The sequence below is a fragment of the Crocodylus siamensis genome, unplaced genomic scaffold (assembly GCF_052110815.1).
Source record: "Crocodylus siamensis isolate JL-2025a unplaced genomic scaffold, ASM5211081v1 HiC_scaffold_16, whole genome shotgun sequence".
Classification (NCBI taxonomy): Eukaryota; Metazoa; Chordata; order Crocodylia; family Crocodylidae; genus Crocodylus; species Crocodylus siamensis.
The window spans coordinates 1,741,069-1,757,159 of NW_028324426.1; positions in this window are offsets into that span (position 1 = coordinate 1,741,069).

The following is a 16,091-nucleotide window of genomic DNA, read 5'->3' on the forward strand; positions in this document are numbered from 1 at the left end:
CCCCATTCGCTTACCTAGGGTAAACCTGGTGGCTACAAGGCCCGATTCGCTTGCCTGGGATAGACCTGGTGGCTGCAAGGCCCCTTTAGCTTACCTGGGGTTGACCTGGGGGCTGCAAGGCCCCTTTAGCTTACCTGGGTTTAGCCTGGTGGCTGCAAGGACACATTCGCTTGCATGGGGTTGACCTATTGGTTGCAAGGATCCATTCGCTTGCCTGCGGTTGACCTAGTGGCTACAAGGCCCCATTCTCTTTCCGGGGGTTGCCCTTCTCACTGCAAGGCCACATTCGCTTGCCTGGGGTTAACCTGGTGGCTGCAAGGCCCCATTCACTTGCCTGGGGTTGACCTGGTGACTGCAAGGCCCTATTCACTTATCTGGAGTTCACCTGGTGGATGCAGGGCCCCATAGGCTTGCAGGGGGTTCTCGTGGTGGCTGCAAGGTCCCATACGCTTGCATTGGGATGACCTGGATGTGCAAGGCCCCATTTACTTTCCTGGGGTTGACTTGGTGGCTTCAAGACCCCATTCCCTTGCATTGGGTGGACCTGGTGGCTGCAAGGCCCCATTCGCTTCACTGGTTTGACCTGGTAGGTGCAAGGCCCCATTCGATTCCTTGCGGTTGACCTGGTGGCTGACAGGACCCATTCACTTACCTGGGGTTCACGTGGTGTCCGCAGGGCCCCATAGGCTTGCACGGGGTATACCTGGTGGCTGCAAGGCCCCATTCGCTTGCCTGGGGTTGACCTGGTGGATGCAAGGCCCCATTCGCTTGCCTGGGGTTGACCTGGTGGCTGCAAGACCCCATTCGCTTGCCTGGGGTTGACGTGGGCTCCAAATGTCCTCTTAGGCATGCCTGGGGTTGACCTGGTGGCTGCAAGGACACATTCACCTACCTGGGGTTCACCTGGTTCCTGCAGGGCCCCATACGCTTGCAGCAGGTTGACCTGGTTGATGCAAGGCCTCATTCGCTTCCCTGGGGTTAACCTGATGGCTGCAAGGCCCCATTCGCTTGCATTGGGTTTACCTGGTGACTGAAAGGCCCTGTAGGCTTGCCTGAGTTACACCTTTTGCCTGCAACGCCCCTTTCACTTGAATTGGTTTGACCTGGTGTCTGCAAGCCCCATTGGCTTGTTTGGGGTTGACTTGGTGTCTGAAAGGCCCCATTCGCTTGGCTGGTTTGGACCTGGTGGGTGCAAGGCCCCATTCACTTTCCTGGCGTTCACCTGGTCGCTGGAGGACCCCATAGGCTCGCAGGCGGTTGAAGTGGTGTCTTCAAGGCCCATTGGCTTGCATTGGGCTGACCTGGTGGTTGCAAGGCACCATTCGCTTACCTGGGGTTGACCTGTTGTCTGAAAGGCCTCATGCGCTTCCCTGGGTTTTATCTGGTGGCTGCAAGGCCCCATTCGCATGCAGGGGTTGACCTGGTGGCTAGAAGGCCCCATTCACTTGCATTGGGTTGACCTGGTGTCTGCAAGGCCCCATTCGCTTTTAGGGAGTTGACCTGGTGGATGCAAGGCCACTTTCGCTTCCCTGGGGTTGACCTGTTGTCTGCAAGGGCTCATGCGCTTGCCTGGGGTTGATCTGGTGGCTGCATGCCCCATTCGCATACCTGGGGTTGTCCTGGTGGCTTGAAGGCCCCATTCACTTTCATTGGGGTGACCTGGTGTCTGCAAGGCCCCATTCGCTTTCAGGGAGTTGACCTGGTGGATGCAAGGCCACTTTCGCTTCCCTGGGGTTGACCTGTTGTCTGCAAGTCCCCATTCGCTTGCCTGGGGTTGACCTGGTGGCTGCAAGGCCCCATTCTCTTTCCAGGGGTTCACCTGGTCACTGCAAGGCCCTGTTCGCTTGCCTGGGGTTGACGTGGGCTCCAAATGTCCTTTTAGGCATGCCTGGGGTTGACCTGGTGGCTGCAAGGACCCATTCACTTACCTGGGGTTTACCTGGTTGCTGCAGGGCTCCATAGAGTTGCAACGGGTTGACCTGCTTGATGCAAGGCCCCATTCGCATACCTGGGGTTGACCTGGTGGCTGCAAGGCTCCATTCGCTTACCTGGGGTTAACCTGGTGGCTGCAAGGCCCCATTCACTTGCCTGGGGTTGACCTGGTGGCTTCAAGGCCCCATTGGCTTGCATTGGGTTAACCTGGTGTCTTCAAGTCCCCATTCGCTTACCTGGGGTGCTCCTGGTGGCTGCAAGGCCCCATTCACTTACCTGGGGCTGACCTGGTATCTGCAATGCCCCGTAGGCTTGTCTGAGTTACACCTGGTGGCTTGAAGCTCCCATTCACTGCAGGGGGTTGACCTGGCAGTTGCAAGGCGCCATTTGCTTGCCTGGGGTTGACCTCGTGGCTGCAAGGCCCCATTCACATGCAGGGGATTGACGTGGTGGCTGCAAGGCCCGGTAGGCTTTCCTGTGGTTGAGTTGTTGCCTGCAAGGCCCCATTTATTTGGCTGGAATTGATCTGGTGGCTGCAAGGCTACATTCACTTGCCTGGGGTTAACATGGTGGCTGCAAGGCCTCATTCAGTTGCCTGGCGTTGACCTGGAGGAAGCAAGGCCAATTTCATTTTCCTGGGGTTGACCTAGCGGATGCAAGGCCCCATTCGCTTAACTAGGGTGGACCTGTTGGCTGCAAGGCCCCATTCGCTTGCCTGGGGTTGACCTGGTGGCTGTAAGGCCTCATTCACTTGCCTGGGGTTAACCTGGTGGCTGCAAGGCCTCATTCAGTTGCCTGGCGTTGACCTGGTGGATGCAAGGGGCCATTCGCTTGCATTGGGTTGACCTGGTGTCTGAAAGGCCCCATTCGCTTAACTAGGGTGGACCTGTTGGCTACAAGGCCCCATTCGCTTGCCTGGGGTTGACCTGGTGGCTGCAAGGCCTCATTCACTTGCCTGGGGTTAACCTGGTGGCTGCAAGGCCTCATTCACTTGCCTGGCGTTGACCTGGTGGATGCAAGGGCCCATTCGCTTGCATTGCGCTTGCTGAAACGCCACATTTACCTCTGGTTGACCTGGTTGAAGGCCTGCTTGCATGGCTGAAGGCCACATTCAGCCAAGGCCCCATTCCGCTTACCTGGTGGCTGCAAGGCCCCATTCAATTATCTGGAGTTCACCATGCAGGGCGTGGCTTGCTTGACCTGGCCGGGTTACGCTCCTGGGGTTGACCTGGGCTCCAAACAGGCACCTGGGGTTGACCTGGTGATACGTGCTTCTGGGGTTTCACGGGAGTGCACGGAACCACACAACCCCCAGGGGCTTAAGCGTCCATCAAGTTCCCCCCACCACAGGAGCTTAAGCCTCCAAGGTGTGCCCCCCGCACCTGGGCCAGGCCCGATTTGCTTGCCTGGGTGTTCACCTGGTGGCTGCAAGGATCCATTCACTTGCATTGGGTTGACCTGGTGCGTGCAAGGCCCCGTAGGCTTGCCTGAGTTACACCTGGTGGCTGCAAGGCCCCATTCGCTTGCATGGGGTTGACCTGGTGGCTGCAAGGCCCCATTCGCTTGCATTTCGTTGACCTGGTGGCTGCAAGGTCCCATACGCTTGCACTGGGGTTGACCCGGTGGCTGCAGGGTCCCATAGGCTTGCAGGGGGTTGACCTGGTGGCTCCAAGATCCCGTCGGCTTGGCTGGGGTTGACCTGGTGCCTGCAAGGGCCATACAATTGCATTGGGTTAACCTGGCGGCTGCAAGGCCCCTTTCGCTTGCATTGGGTTGACCTGGTGTCTGCAAGGCCCCGTAGGCTTGCATGAGTTACACCTGGTGGCTGCAGGGCCCAATTTGCTTGCCTGGGGTTGACCTGGTGGCTGCAAGGCCCCATTCGCTTAAATGGGGTTGACTTGGTGGCTGCAAGGCCCCATTCGATTTCTTGGGGTTGACCTGGTGGCTGGAAGGGCCCATTCGCTTAAATGCTGTTCGCCTGGTGGCGGCCAGGACCCATTCGATTACTTGGGGTTGACCTGGTGGCTGCACGGCCCCATTCACTTACCCGGAGTTGACCCGGTGGCTGCAGGGCCCCATACGCTTGCAGGGAGTTGAACTGCTGCCTGCAAGACCCAATTCGCTTACCTCGGGTTCACCTTGTGGTTGCAAGGCCCCGTTCGCTTGCATGGCGTTAACCTGGTGTCTGCAAGGCAACATTCGCTTGCATTGGGTTGACCTGGTGTCTGCAAGGCCCCGTAGGCTTGCCTGAGTTACACCTGGTGCCTGCAAGGGCCCATTCAGTTGCCTGGGGTTGACCTGGTGGCTGTAAGGTCCGATTCGCTTGCCTGGAGTTGGCCTGGTGGCTGCAAGGCCCCATACACTTTCCTGGGGTTTACGTGGGCTCCAAAAGTCCACTTAGTCATACCTGGGGTTGACCTCGTGGCTGGAGGGCCCCATAGGCTTGCAGGGGGTTGCCCTGGCCGCTGCAAGGCCCCATTCGTTTACGTGGGGTTGACCTGGTGGCTGCAAGGCCCCATTCGCTTGCAGGGGGTTCACCTGGTCACATCAAGGCCCCATTCATTTGCATTGGGATGCCTTGGTGTCTGCAAGGCCCCGTTCACTTGCCTGGGTTTGACCTGGTGGCTGCAAGGCCCCTTTCAGTTGCTTGGGGTTGACCTGGTGGCTGCAAGGCCCCATTCGCTTGCATTGGGTTGAGCAGGTGGCTGCAAGGCCCCATTAGCTGAGCTGGGGTTGACCTGGTGGCTGCAAGCCCCATTCACTCGCAGGAATTGAGCTGGTGGCTGCAAGGCCCCATTCGCTTACCTGGGGTTGAACTGGTGTCTGCAAGGCCCCATTCACTTGCATTGGGTTGATCTGGTGTCTCCAAGGCCCCGTAGGCTTGCCTGAGTTACACCTTGTGGCTGCAAGGCTGCATTCAGTTGCCTGGGTTTGACCTGCTCGCTGCAAGGCCCCATTGGCTTCCATTGGGTTGACCTGGTGTCTTCAAGGCCCCATTCACTTACCTGGGGTTGACCTGGTGGCTACAAGGCCCCATTCCCTTCCCTGGGGTTGACCTGGTGGCTGCAGGACCGCATAGGCTGACAGGGGGTTCACCTGGTGGCTGTAAGTCCCCATTCGCTTACCTGGGGTTGACCTGGTGGCTGCAAGGCCCCATTCGCTTGCCTGGGGTTGACTTGGTGGCTGCAAGGCAACATTCGCTAACCTGGGGTTCACCTGTTGGCTGCAATGCCCCATTCGCTTGCATTGGGTTGACCTCGTGGCTGCAGGGCCCTATAGGTTTGCAGTGGTTTGTACTGGTGTTTGCAAGGCCCCATTCACTTGCATTGAGTTGACCTGGTGTCTCCAAGGCCCCGTAGGCTTGCCTGAGTTACACCAGGTGGCTGCAAGGTTGCATTCAGTTGCCTGGGGTTGACCTGCTTGCTGCAAGGCCCCATTCGCTTGCATTGGGTTGACGTGGTGTCTTCAAGGCCCCATTCACTTACCTGGGGTTGACCTGGTGGCTACAAAGCCCCATTCCCTTCCCTGGGGTTGACCTTGTGGCTGCAGGACCGCATAGGCTGGCAGGGGGTTCACCTGGTGGATGCAACGCCCCATTCGATTACTTGGGGTTGACCTGGTGGCTGCAAGGCACCATTCGCTTAAATGGGGTTGACCTGCTGGCTGCAAGGCCCCATTTGATTTCTTGGTGTTGACCTGGTGCCTGCAAGGCCCGATTGACTTACCTGGGTTTCACCCGGTGACTCCAGGGCCCCATAGGCTTGCAGCGGGTTGTCCTGGTGGCTGCAAGGCCCCATTCACTTGCCTTGGGTTCACATTGTGGCTGCAACGCCCCATTCGCTTGTATTGGGTTGTCCTGGTGGCTGCAAGGCCCCGTTCGCTTGCCTGGGATTCACTTGCTGGCTGCAAGGCCCCATTCACTTGCCTGGGGTTGACCTGGTGGCTGCAACACCACATTCTCTTGCCTGGGCTTGACCTGGGCTCCAAATGTCCCCCTAGGCATGCCTGGGGTTGACCTGGTGCCCAGACTTGCTGCCGTCCAGGGCTTCACTGCCTAACAAGCAGCGGGAGTGCGGACGCAGGACCCGCACAACCGCCAGGGGTTTAAGCCTCCATCAATTGCACCCCCCACCCGGGCTTAAGCCTCCAAGGAGTGCCCCCCTGCACCTGGGCAAGGCCCCATTCACTTCCCTGGGGTTGACCTGGTGGCTCCAGGGCCCCATAGGCTTGCCAGGGTTTGACCTGGTGGATGCAAGGCCCCATTCACTTACCTGGGGTTGACCTGGTGGCTGCAAGGCCCCATTCGCTTGCCTGGGGTTGACCTAGTGGCTGCAAGGCACCATTCACTAACCTGGGGTTGACCTGGTGGCTGCAGAGACACATTAGCTTACCTGGGGTTGACCTGCTGGCTGCAAGGACAAATTCAGTTACATTTGGTTGAACTCGTGGCTGCAAGGCCCCATTCACTTGCATTGGGTTGACCAGTTGGCCGCAAGGCCACATTTTCTTGCCTGTGGTTGAACTTGTGGCTGCAAGGCGCCATTCGCTTGCCTGGGGTGATCTGGTGGCTTGAAGGCACCATTCACTTGGAATGGGTTGATCTGGTGTCTGCAAGGCCCTGTAGTTTTGCCGGAGTTACACCTGGTGGTGCAAGGCCCCATTCACTTGCCTGGGGTGGATCTGGTGGCTGCAACCAACATTCGCTTGCAGGGGGTTGACCTGGTGTCTCCAAGGCCCCATTCACTTACCTGGGGTTGACCTTGTGGCGGCAAGGCCCCATTCACTTGCATTGGGTTGACCTGGTGTCTGCAAGGCCCCATTCACTTACCTGGGGTTGACCTGGTGACTGCAAGACCCCATTCACTTACCTGGGGTTGCCCCGGTGGCTGCAGGGCTCCATAGCCTTGCAGGGGGCTGACCTGGTGGCTGCATGGCCACATTCACTTGCCTCGGGTTGACCAGGTGGCTGCAAGGCCCCAGTCTCTTGCAGGGAATTGACCTGGTGGCTGCAAGGCCCCATTCGCTTGCCTGGGGTTCACCTGGTGTGTGCAAGGCCCCATTCGATCACTTGGGGTTGACCTGGTGGCTGCAAGGCACCATTCACTTAAATGGGGTTGACCTGGTGGCTGCTAGGCCCCATTCACTTACCTGGGGTTGACCCGGTGGCTGCAGGGCCCCATAGGCTTGCAGGTGGTTGACCTGATGGCTGCAAGGCCCCATTCGCTTACCTGGGGTTGACCTGGGCCCCAAAAGTCCCCCCAGGCATGCCTGACTTTGATCTGGTGCCCATACGTCCTTCCGCCCCGGGTTTCACTCCCAAACAACCACCGGGAGTGCGGACGCAGGAACCACACAACCCCCAGGGGCTTAAGCATCCATCAAGTGCCCCCCCCCACAGGAGCTTAAGCCTCCAAGGTGTGCCCCCCGCACCTGGGCCAGGCCCCATTTGCTTGCCTGGGGTTCACCTGGTGGCTGCAAGGATCCATTCACTTGCATTGGGTTGACCTGGTGGCTGCAAGGCTCCATTCACTTGCTTTGGGTTGACCTGGTGGCTGCAAGGCCCCGTAGGCTTGCCTGAGTTACACCTGGTGGCTGCAAGGCCCCATTCGCTTGCATGGTGTTGACCTGGTGGCTGCAAGGTCCCATACGGTTGCACTGGGTTGACCTGGTATCTGCAAGGCCCCATTCACTTAAGTGCGGTTGACCTGGTGGCTGCAATGCCGCATTCTCTTGCATTGGGTTGACCTGGTATCTGCAAGGCCCCATTCACTTAACTGGGGTTGACCCGGTGGCTGCAGCGTCCCGTAGGCTTGGCTGGGGTTGACCTGATGCCTGCAAGGGCCATACAATTGCATTGGGTTAACCTGGCAGCTGGAAGGCCCCTTTCGCTTGCATTGGGTTGACCTGGTGTGTGAAAGGCCCCGTAGGCTTGCCTGAGTTACACCTGGTGGCTGCGGGGCGCCATTCGCTTTAATGGGGTTGACTTGGTGGCTGCAAGGCCCCATTCGATTACTTGGGGTTGACCTGGTGGCTGCAAGGCCACATTTGCTTGCCTTGGGTTGAGCTTGTGGCTGCAAGGCCCCATTCGCTTGCCTGGGGTTGATCTGGTGGCTGGAAGGCACCATTCACTTGGAATGGGTTGACCTGGTGTCTGCAAGGCCCTGTAGTTTTGCCGGAGTTACAACTGGTGGTGCAAGGCCCCATTCACTTGCCTGGGGTGGATCTGGTGGCTGCCACACAACATTCGCTTGCAGGGGGTTGACCTGGTGTCTGCAATGCCCCATTCACTTACCTGGGGTTGACCTGGGGGCTGCAAGACCCCATTCACTTTACCTGGGGTTGCCCCGGTGGCTAAAGGGCTACATAGCCTTGCAGGGGGCTGACCTGGTGGCTGCAAGGCCCCATTAGTTTCCCCGGGGTTGATCTGGTGGCTCCAAGTCCCCATTCGCTTAACTGGGACTGACCTGGTGGTGGCAAGGCCCCATTCGCTTGCCTGGGGTTGACCTGGTGGCTGCTAGGACCCATTCGCTTGCAGGGGTTTGACCTGGTGGTGGCAAGGCCCCATTCGCTTGCCTGGGGTTGACCTGGTGGCTGCTAGGACCCATTCGCTTGCAGGGGTTTGACCTGGTGTCTGCACGGCCACATTCACTTGCCTGGGGTTGACAGGGTGGCTGCAAGGCCCCATGCTCTTTTAGGGGATTGACCTGGTGGCTGCAAGCCCCATTCGCTTGCCTGGGGTTCACCTGGTGGGTGCAAGGCCCCATTCGATCACTTGGGGTTGACCTGGTGGCTGCAAGGCACCATTCGCTTAAATGGGGTTGACCTGGTGGCTGCTAGGCCCCATTCAATTACGTGGGGTTCACCCGGTGGCTGCAGGGCCCCATAGGCTTGCAGGGGGTTGACCTGGTGGCTCCAAGGGCCAGTTCGCTTGCCCGGGGTTTACCTGGTGGCTGCAGGGCCCCACTCGCTTGCAGGGGGTTGACCTGGTGGCTGGAAGGCCACATTCGCTTCCCTGGGCTTGACCTGGTGGCTGCAAAGCCAGATGCGCTTGCCTGTTGTTGATCTGGTGGCTCAAGGTGCCATTCACTTACCTGGGGTTCACCTGGTGGATGCAGGGCCCCATAGGCTTCCAGGGGGTTGACCTGGTGGCTCCAAGGCCCCGTAGCCTTGCCTGGGGTTCACCTGGTGCCTGCAAGGCCCCTTTCAATTGCATTGGGTTGAACTGGTGTTTACAAGACCCGATCCGCTTACCTGCAGTTGACCTGGTGTCTGCAAGGCCCCGTAGGATTGCCTGGTGTTGACCTGGTGCCTGCAAGGGCCATTCAATTGCATTAGGTTAACCTGGAGCCTTCAAGGCCCCTTTCGCTTCCTTTGGGTTGACCTGATGGCTGCGACGCCCCATTTGCTTGCATTGAGTTGACATGGTGTCTGCAAGGCCCCGTAGGCTTCCCTGAGTTACACCTGGTGGCTGCAAGGCTCCATTCCGTAGCCTGGGTTTGACCTGGTGTCCGCAAGGCAACATTTGCTTTCCTGTGGTTGACCTCGTTTGTGCAAGGCCCCATTCGCTTACCGGGGGTTGACCTGGTTGCTGCAAGGCCCCATTCGCTTACCTGGGGTTCACCTGGTGGATGCAAGTCCCCTTTCAGTTACCTGGGGTTCACCTGGTGACTGCAGGGCCCCATAGGCTTGCAGGGGGTTGACCTGGTGGCTGCAAGGCCCCATTTGCTTGCATTGGGATGACAAGGTGGCTGAAAGCCCCCATTCGCTTACCTGGGGTTAACCCAGTGGCTGCAAGGCCCCATTAACTTACCTGGGGTTCACCTGGTGGCCTCAAGGCCCCATTCACTTGGCTGGGGTTGACATGGTGGATGCAAGGATCCATTCGCTTGCCTGTGGTTGACCTGGTGGATGCAAGGCCCCATTCTCTTTCCGGGGGGTTGACCTGGTCACTGCAAGGCCCCATTCGCTTGCCTGGGGTTGACCTGGTGTCTGCAAGCCCCTGCAGGCTTGCTTCAGGTTGACCTGGTGGCTGCAAGCCCAATTCGCTTGCCTGGGGTGGACCTGGTGGCTGCAAGGCCCCATTCGCTTGCCTTGAGTTGACCTGCTGGCTGCAAGGCCCCATTCACTTTCCTGGGGTTTACGTGGGCTCCAAAAGTCCCCTTAGGTATGTCTGGGGTTGACCTCGTGGCTGCAGGGCCCCATAGGCTTACAGGGTGTTGCCCTGGCGGCTGCAAGGCCCCATTCTCTTACGTGGGGTTGACGAGGTGGCTGCAAGGCCCCATTCGCTTGCAGGGGGTTAACCTGTTCACTTCAAGGCCTCTTTCATTTGCATTGGGTTGACTACCCTGGGTTTGACCTGGTGGCTTCAAGGCCCCTTTCAGTTGCTTGAGGTTGACCTGGTGGGTGCAAGCCCCATTCGCTTTCAGGGGTTGGACCTGGTGGCTGCAAGGCCCCGTAGGCTTGCAGGGAGTTGACCTCGTGGCTGCAAGTCCCCATTCATTTACCTGGGGTTCACCTGGTGGATGGAGGGCCCCATTTGCACCTGGATTGGGTTAACCTGGTGGCTGCAAAGTCATATTTGCTTTCCTGTGGTTGACCTGGTGGCTGCAAGGCTGCTTGCCCGGGGTTGACCTGGTGGCTGCAAGGCCCCATGAGTCGATTACTTGGGGTTGACTGGTGGCTGCAAGGGCCCATTCGCTGGGGGTTAACCTGGTTGCTGCAAGGCCCCATTCGCTTACCTGGGGTTCACCTGGTGGATGCAGGCCCCATAGGCTTACAGGGGGTTGACCTGGGGCTGCAAGGCCCCATTCGCTTGCATTGGGTTGACCTGGTGGATGAAGCCGCCATTCGCTTACCTTGGGTTAACCCAGTGCCTGCAAGGCCCCATTCACTTACCTGGGGTTCAGCTGGTGGCCTCAAGGCCCCATTCACTTGCCTGGGGTTGACCTGGTGGATGCAAGGATCCATGCGCTTGCCTGTGGTTGACCTGGTGTATGCAAGGCCCCATTCTCTTCTCGGGGGTTGACCTGGTCAAGGCCCCATTTGCTTGCCTGGGGCGGACCTGGTGGCTGCAAGGCCCGATTCCCTTAAATGGGGTTGAACTGTTGATGCAAGTCCCCATTCGTTCACTTGGGGTTGACCTGGTGGCTGCAAGGCCGCATTCGCTTCCAGTGGGTTAACCTGGTGGTTGCTCGCCCCATTCGCTTGCATTCAGTTGACCTGGTGTCTGCAAGGCCCGTAGGCTTGCCTGTGTTACACCTGGTGGCTGCAAGGCTCCATTCCGATGCCTGGGGTTGACCTGGTGGCTGCAAGTCCACATTCACTTGCATTGGGTTGACCTGGTGGCTGCAAGGCCTCATTCGCTTACCTGGGGTTGACCTGGTGGCTGCAAGGCCCCTTTCACTCTACCTGGGGTTCACCTTGTGGCTGCAGGGCCCCATAGGCTTGCAGGGTGTTGACTTGGTGGCTGCAAGGCCCCATTCGCTTGCTTGGGGTTGACCTGGTGGCTGCAAGGCCACCTTCACTTGCGTTGGGTTGACCTGGTGGCTGCAAGGCCCCATTCGCTTGCCTGGGTTTCACCTGGTATCTACAAGGCTCCATTCACTTACCTGGGGTTCACCTGGTGGCTGCAAGGCTCCATTCCCTTTAAATGGGGTTGACCTGGTGGCTGCAAGGCCACATTCACTTGCATTGGGTTGACCTGGTGGCTGCAAGGCCCAATTCACTTACCTGGGGTAGACCAAGTGTCTCCAAGCCCCATTCGCTTGCATTGGGTTGACTTAGTTTCTGCTGGGCCCATTGGCTTGCCTGGGTTTCACCTGGAGTCTACAAGGCTCCATTCGCTTACCTGGGGTCCACCTGATGGCTGCAAGGCCCCTTTCACTTACCTGGGGTTGACCTGGCGGCTGCAAGGCCCCATTCGATAACTTAGGGTTGACCTGGTGGCTGCAAGGCCCCATTGGCTTCCATTTGGGTTGACCTGGTGTCTGCAAGGCCCCGTACGCTGGCCTGAGTTACACCTGGTGGCTGCAAGGGTGCATTCAGTTGCCTGGGGTTGTCCTGGTGGTTGCAAGGCCCCATGAACTTCCACTGGGTTGACCTGGTGTCTGCAAGGCCTCATTCGCTTAGCTGGGGTATACCTGGTGGCTGCAAGGCTCCATTGACTTACCTGGCGTTCATCTGGTCACTGCAGGACCCCATAGGCTCGCAGGAGGTTGACATGGTGTATTCAAGGCCCCATTCGCTTGCCTGGGGTTGACCTGGAGGCTGCAAGGCCCCATTCACTTGCAGGCGTTGACCTGGTGTCTGCAAGGCCCCATTCACTTACCTGGGGTTGACCTGGTGGCTGCAAGGCCCCATTCCCTTAAATGGGATTGACCTGGTGGCTGCAAGGCCCCATTCGGTTCCTTGGGGTTGGCCTGGTGGCTGCAAGGCAAAATTCGCTTGCAGGGGGTTGACCTAGTGGCTGCAAGGCCCCATTCACTTACCTGGGGTTGACCCGGTGGCTGCAGCGCTCCATTGGCTTCCAGGGGGAAGACCTGGTGGCTTCAAGGCCCCTTTCGCTTACCTGGGGTTGGTCTTGGCTCCAAAAGTCCCTCTTGGCACCCCTGGGGTTGACCTGGGGCGCAAACTTCCTGCCGCCCGGGCTTTCACTCCCAAAGGACCACCGGGAGTGCAGACGCAGGTCCCACACAAACCCCCAGGTCTTTAAGCCTCCATCAAGTGCCCCCCACCAGAGCTTTACCCTCCAATGAGTGCCCCCCGCACCTGGGCCAGGACCCATTTGCTTGCCTGGGGTTGACCTGGTGGCTGTAAGGACCCATTCAGTTAGTTTGGGTTGACATGGTGGCTGCAACGCCCATTTCGCTTGCACTGGTTTGACCTGGTGTCTGCAAGGCCCCGTAGTCTTGCCTGGGGTTGACCTTGTGGCTCCAAGGCCCCATTCGCTTCCCTGGGGTTGACCTGGTGGCTGCAAGGCCCCATTCACTTACCTGGGGTTAACCCAGTGGCTGCAGGGCCCCATAATGTTGCCCTGGGTTGACCTGGTGGCTGCAAGGCCCAATTGGCTTTCCTGAGGTTGACGTGGGCTCCAAAAGTCCCCTTAGGCATGACTGGGGTTCACGTGGTGGCTGCACGGACCCATACGCCAGCAGGGGGTTGACCTGGTGGCTGCAAGGCCGCATTTGCTTGCCCAGAGTTGATCTGGCGGCTGCAAGACCCCATTCACTTGCATTAGGTTGACCTGGTGTCTGCAAAGCTCCATTCAGTTGCCTCGGGTTGACCTGGTGGCTGCAAGGCCCCATTCGCTTAACTGGGTTTGACCTGGTGGCTGCAAGGCTCCATTCAGTTGCCTGGGGTTGACCTGGTGGCTGCAAGGCCCCATTCACTTACCTGGGGTTGACCTTGTGGCTGCAAGGCCCCACCCGCTTACCTGGGTATAACCTGCTGGGTGCAAGGCCCCATTCGTTCTTAATTGGGTTGACCTTGTGGCTGCAAGGCCACATTTACTTACCTGGCGTTCACCTGGTCACTGCAGGACCCCATAGACTGGCAGGGGGTTGACATGGCAGATTCGAGGCCCCATTCACTTGCCTTGGGTTGACGTAGTGTCTGCAAGGCCCCATTCGCTTACCTGGGGTTGAACCTGGTGGAAGCAAGGCCCCATTCACTTACCTGGGTTTGAAGTGGGGGCTGCAAGGCCCAATTCGCTTACCTGGGGTTAACCTGGTGGCTGCAAGGCCCCATTCGCTTGCATTGGGTTGTCCTGGTGGCTACAAGGCCCTGTAGGCTTGCCTGAGTTACACCTGGTGGCTGCAAGGCCCCATTCGCTTGCCTGGGTTTGACCTGGTGGCTGCAAGGACCCGTTCGCCTTGCAGGGGGTTGACCTGGTGTCTGCAAGGCCCCATTTGCTTACCTGGGGTACACCTGGTGGACGCAAGGCCCAATTCACTTAGCTGGTGTTGACCTGGTGGCTGGAGGGGCCCATTCGCTTTCCTGGGGTTTACCTGGTGGCTGCAAGGCCCCATTCACTTGGCTGGGGTTGACCTAGTGGATGCAAGGACCCATTCGCTTGCCTGGGGTTGACCTGGCGCCTGCAAGGCCCCATGCTCTTTCCGGGGATTGCCCTCGTCACTGCAAGGCCGCATTCGCTTGCCCTGAGTTGACGTGTGCTCCCAAAATTCCCCTTAGGCATTGGTGCGGTTGTCCTGGGGGCTGCAGGGCCCTATAGGCTTGCAGGGGTTTGACCTGAATGGCTGCAAAGGTCTCATTCACTTGCCTGGGGTTGACCTGGTGGCTGCAAGGCCCTATTCGCTTGCATTGGGTTGACCTGGTGTCTGCAAGGCCCCATTTGCTTACCTGGGGTAGACCTGGTGGATGCAAGGCCCCAATTCACTTAGCTGGTGTTGACCTGGTGGCTGGAGGGGCCCATAGGCTTGCAGGGGTTTGACTTGGTGGTTGCAAGGCCCCATTCGCTTATTTGGGTTTGGCCTGGTGGCTGCAAGGACACATTCACTTGGCTGGGGTTCACCCGGTGGCTGAAAGGCCCCATTCACTTGCATCGGGTTGACCTGGTGTGTGCAAGGCCCCATTCGCTGACCTGGGGTAGACTACGTGGCTGCAAGGCGCCATTCGCTTGATTCTGATGGACCTGGTGGCTGAAAGGCCCCATTCAGTTGGATTGCATTGACCGGGTGTCCTGCAAGGCCCCATTCAGTTGTCTTGGGTTGACCAGGTGTCTGCAAGGCCCCATTCACTTGCCCGGGGTTGACCTGGTGGCTGCAAGGCCCCATTCTCTTTCCGGGGGTTGACATGGGCTCCAAAAGTCCCCTTAGGCATGCCTGGGGTTGACCTGGTGGCTGCAGGGCTCTATGGGCTTGCAGGGGTTTCACCTGGTGTCTCCCAGGCCACATTTGCTTTCCTGGGATTAACCTGGTGGCTTCAAGGCCCCATTCGCTTGCTTGGGGTCGATGTGGGCTCTAAAAGACCCTTTAGGGATGCCTGGGGTTCACCTGGTGGCTGCAGGACCCAGAGGCTTGCAGTAGTTTGACCTGGTGGCTGCAAGCCCCATTTCCTTGCATTGGGTTGACCTGGTGGCTGCAGGGCACCATTAGCCTACCTGGGGTTGACCAGGTGGCTGGAACCCAATTCGCTTGCCTGGGGTTGACCTGGTGGCTTCCAGGCCCCATTCGCTTAAATGGGTTTGACCTGGTAGGTGCAAGGCCCCATTCGATTCCTCAGGTCTGACCTGGTGGCTGAAAGGACCCATTCACTTACCTGGGGTTCACGTGGTGTCTGCAGGGCCCCATAGGCTTGCAAGGGGTATACCTGGTGGCTGCAAGGCTCCATTTGCTTGCCTGGATTATACTGGTGGCTGCAAGGCCCCATTCACTTGCATTGGGTTGACCTGGTGGCTGCAAGGCCCCTTTAGCTTCCCTGGGATCGACCTGGTGTCTGCAAGGCCCCATTCGCTTGCCTGGGGTTGACATGGTGGCTGGAAGGCCCCATTCACTTACCTGGGTTTGACCCTGTGGCTGTAGGGGCCCATAGGCTTGCACTGGGTTGACCTGGTGTCCGCAAGGCCCCATTCGCTTACCTGGGGTTGACCTGGTGGCTGCACGGCGCAATTCACTTAACCGGGGTTCACCTGGTGGCTGCACGTCCCCATAGGCTTGCTGGGGGTTGACCTGGTTTCTGCAAGGCCCCATTCGCTTACCTGGGATTGACCTGGTGGCTGAAAGGCCCCATTCGCTAACATTGGGATGACCTGCTGTCTCCAAGGCCCCATTCACTTACCTGGGTTTGACCTGGTGGCTGGAACACCCCAATCATTTGCCTGGGGTTGACCTGGTGATTCCAAGGCCCCATTCGCTTGCATTGGGTTGATCTGGTGGCTCCAAGACCCCATTCGCTTACCTGGGGGTGACCTGCGGGCAGCAAGGCCCCATTTGCTTGCCCGGGGTTAACCTGTTGTCTGCAAGGCCCCATTCGCTTACCCGGGGTTGACCTGGTGGCTGAAAGGCGCCATTCGCTTGCCTGCGGTTCACCTGGTGTCTGCAAGTCCCCGTTCACTTTACTTGGGTTTGACCTGGTGGCTGCAAGGCCCCATTCAGTTGCCTGGGGTTGACCTGGGGGCTGCAAGGCCCCATTCAGTTGCCTGG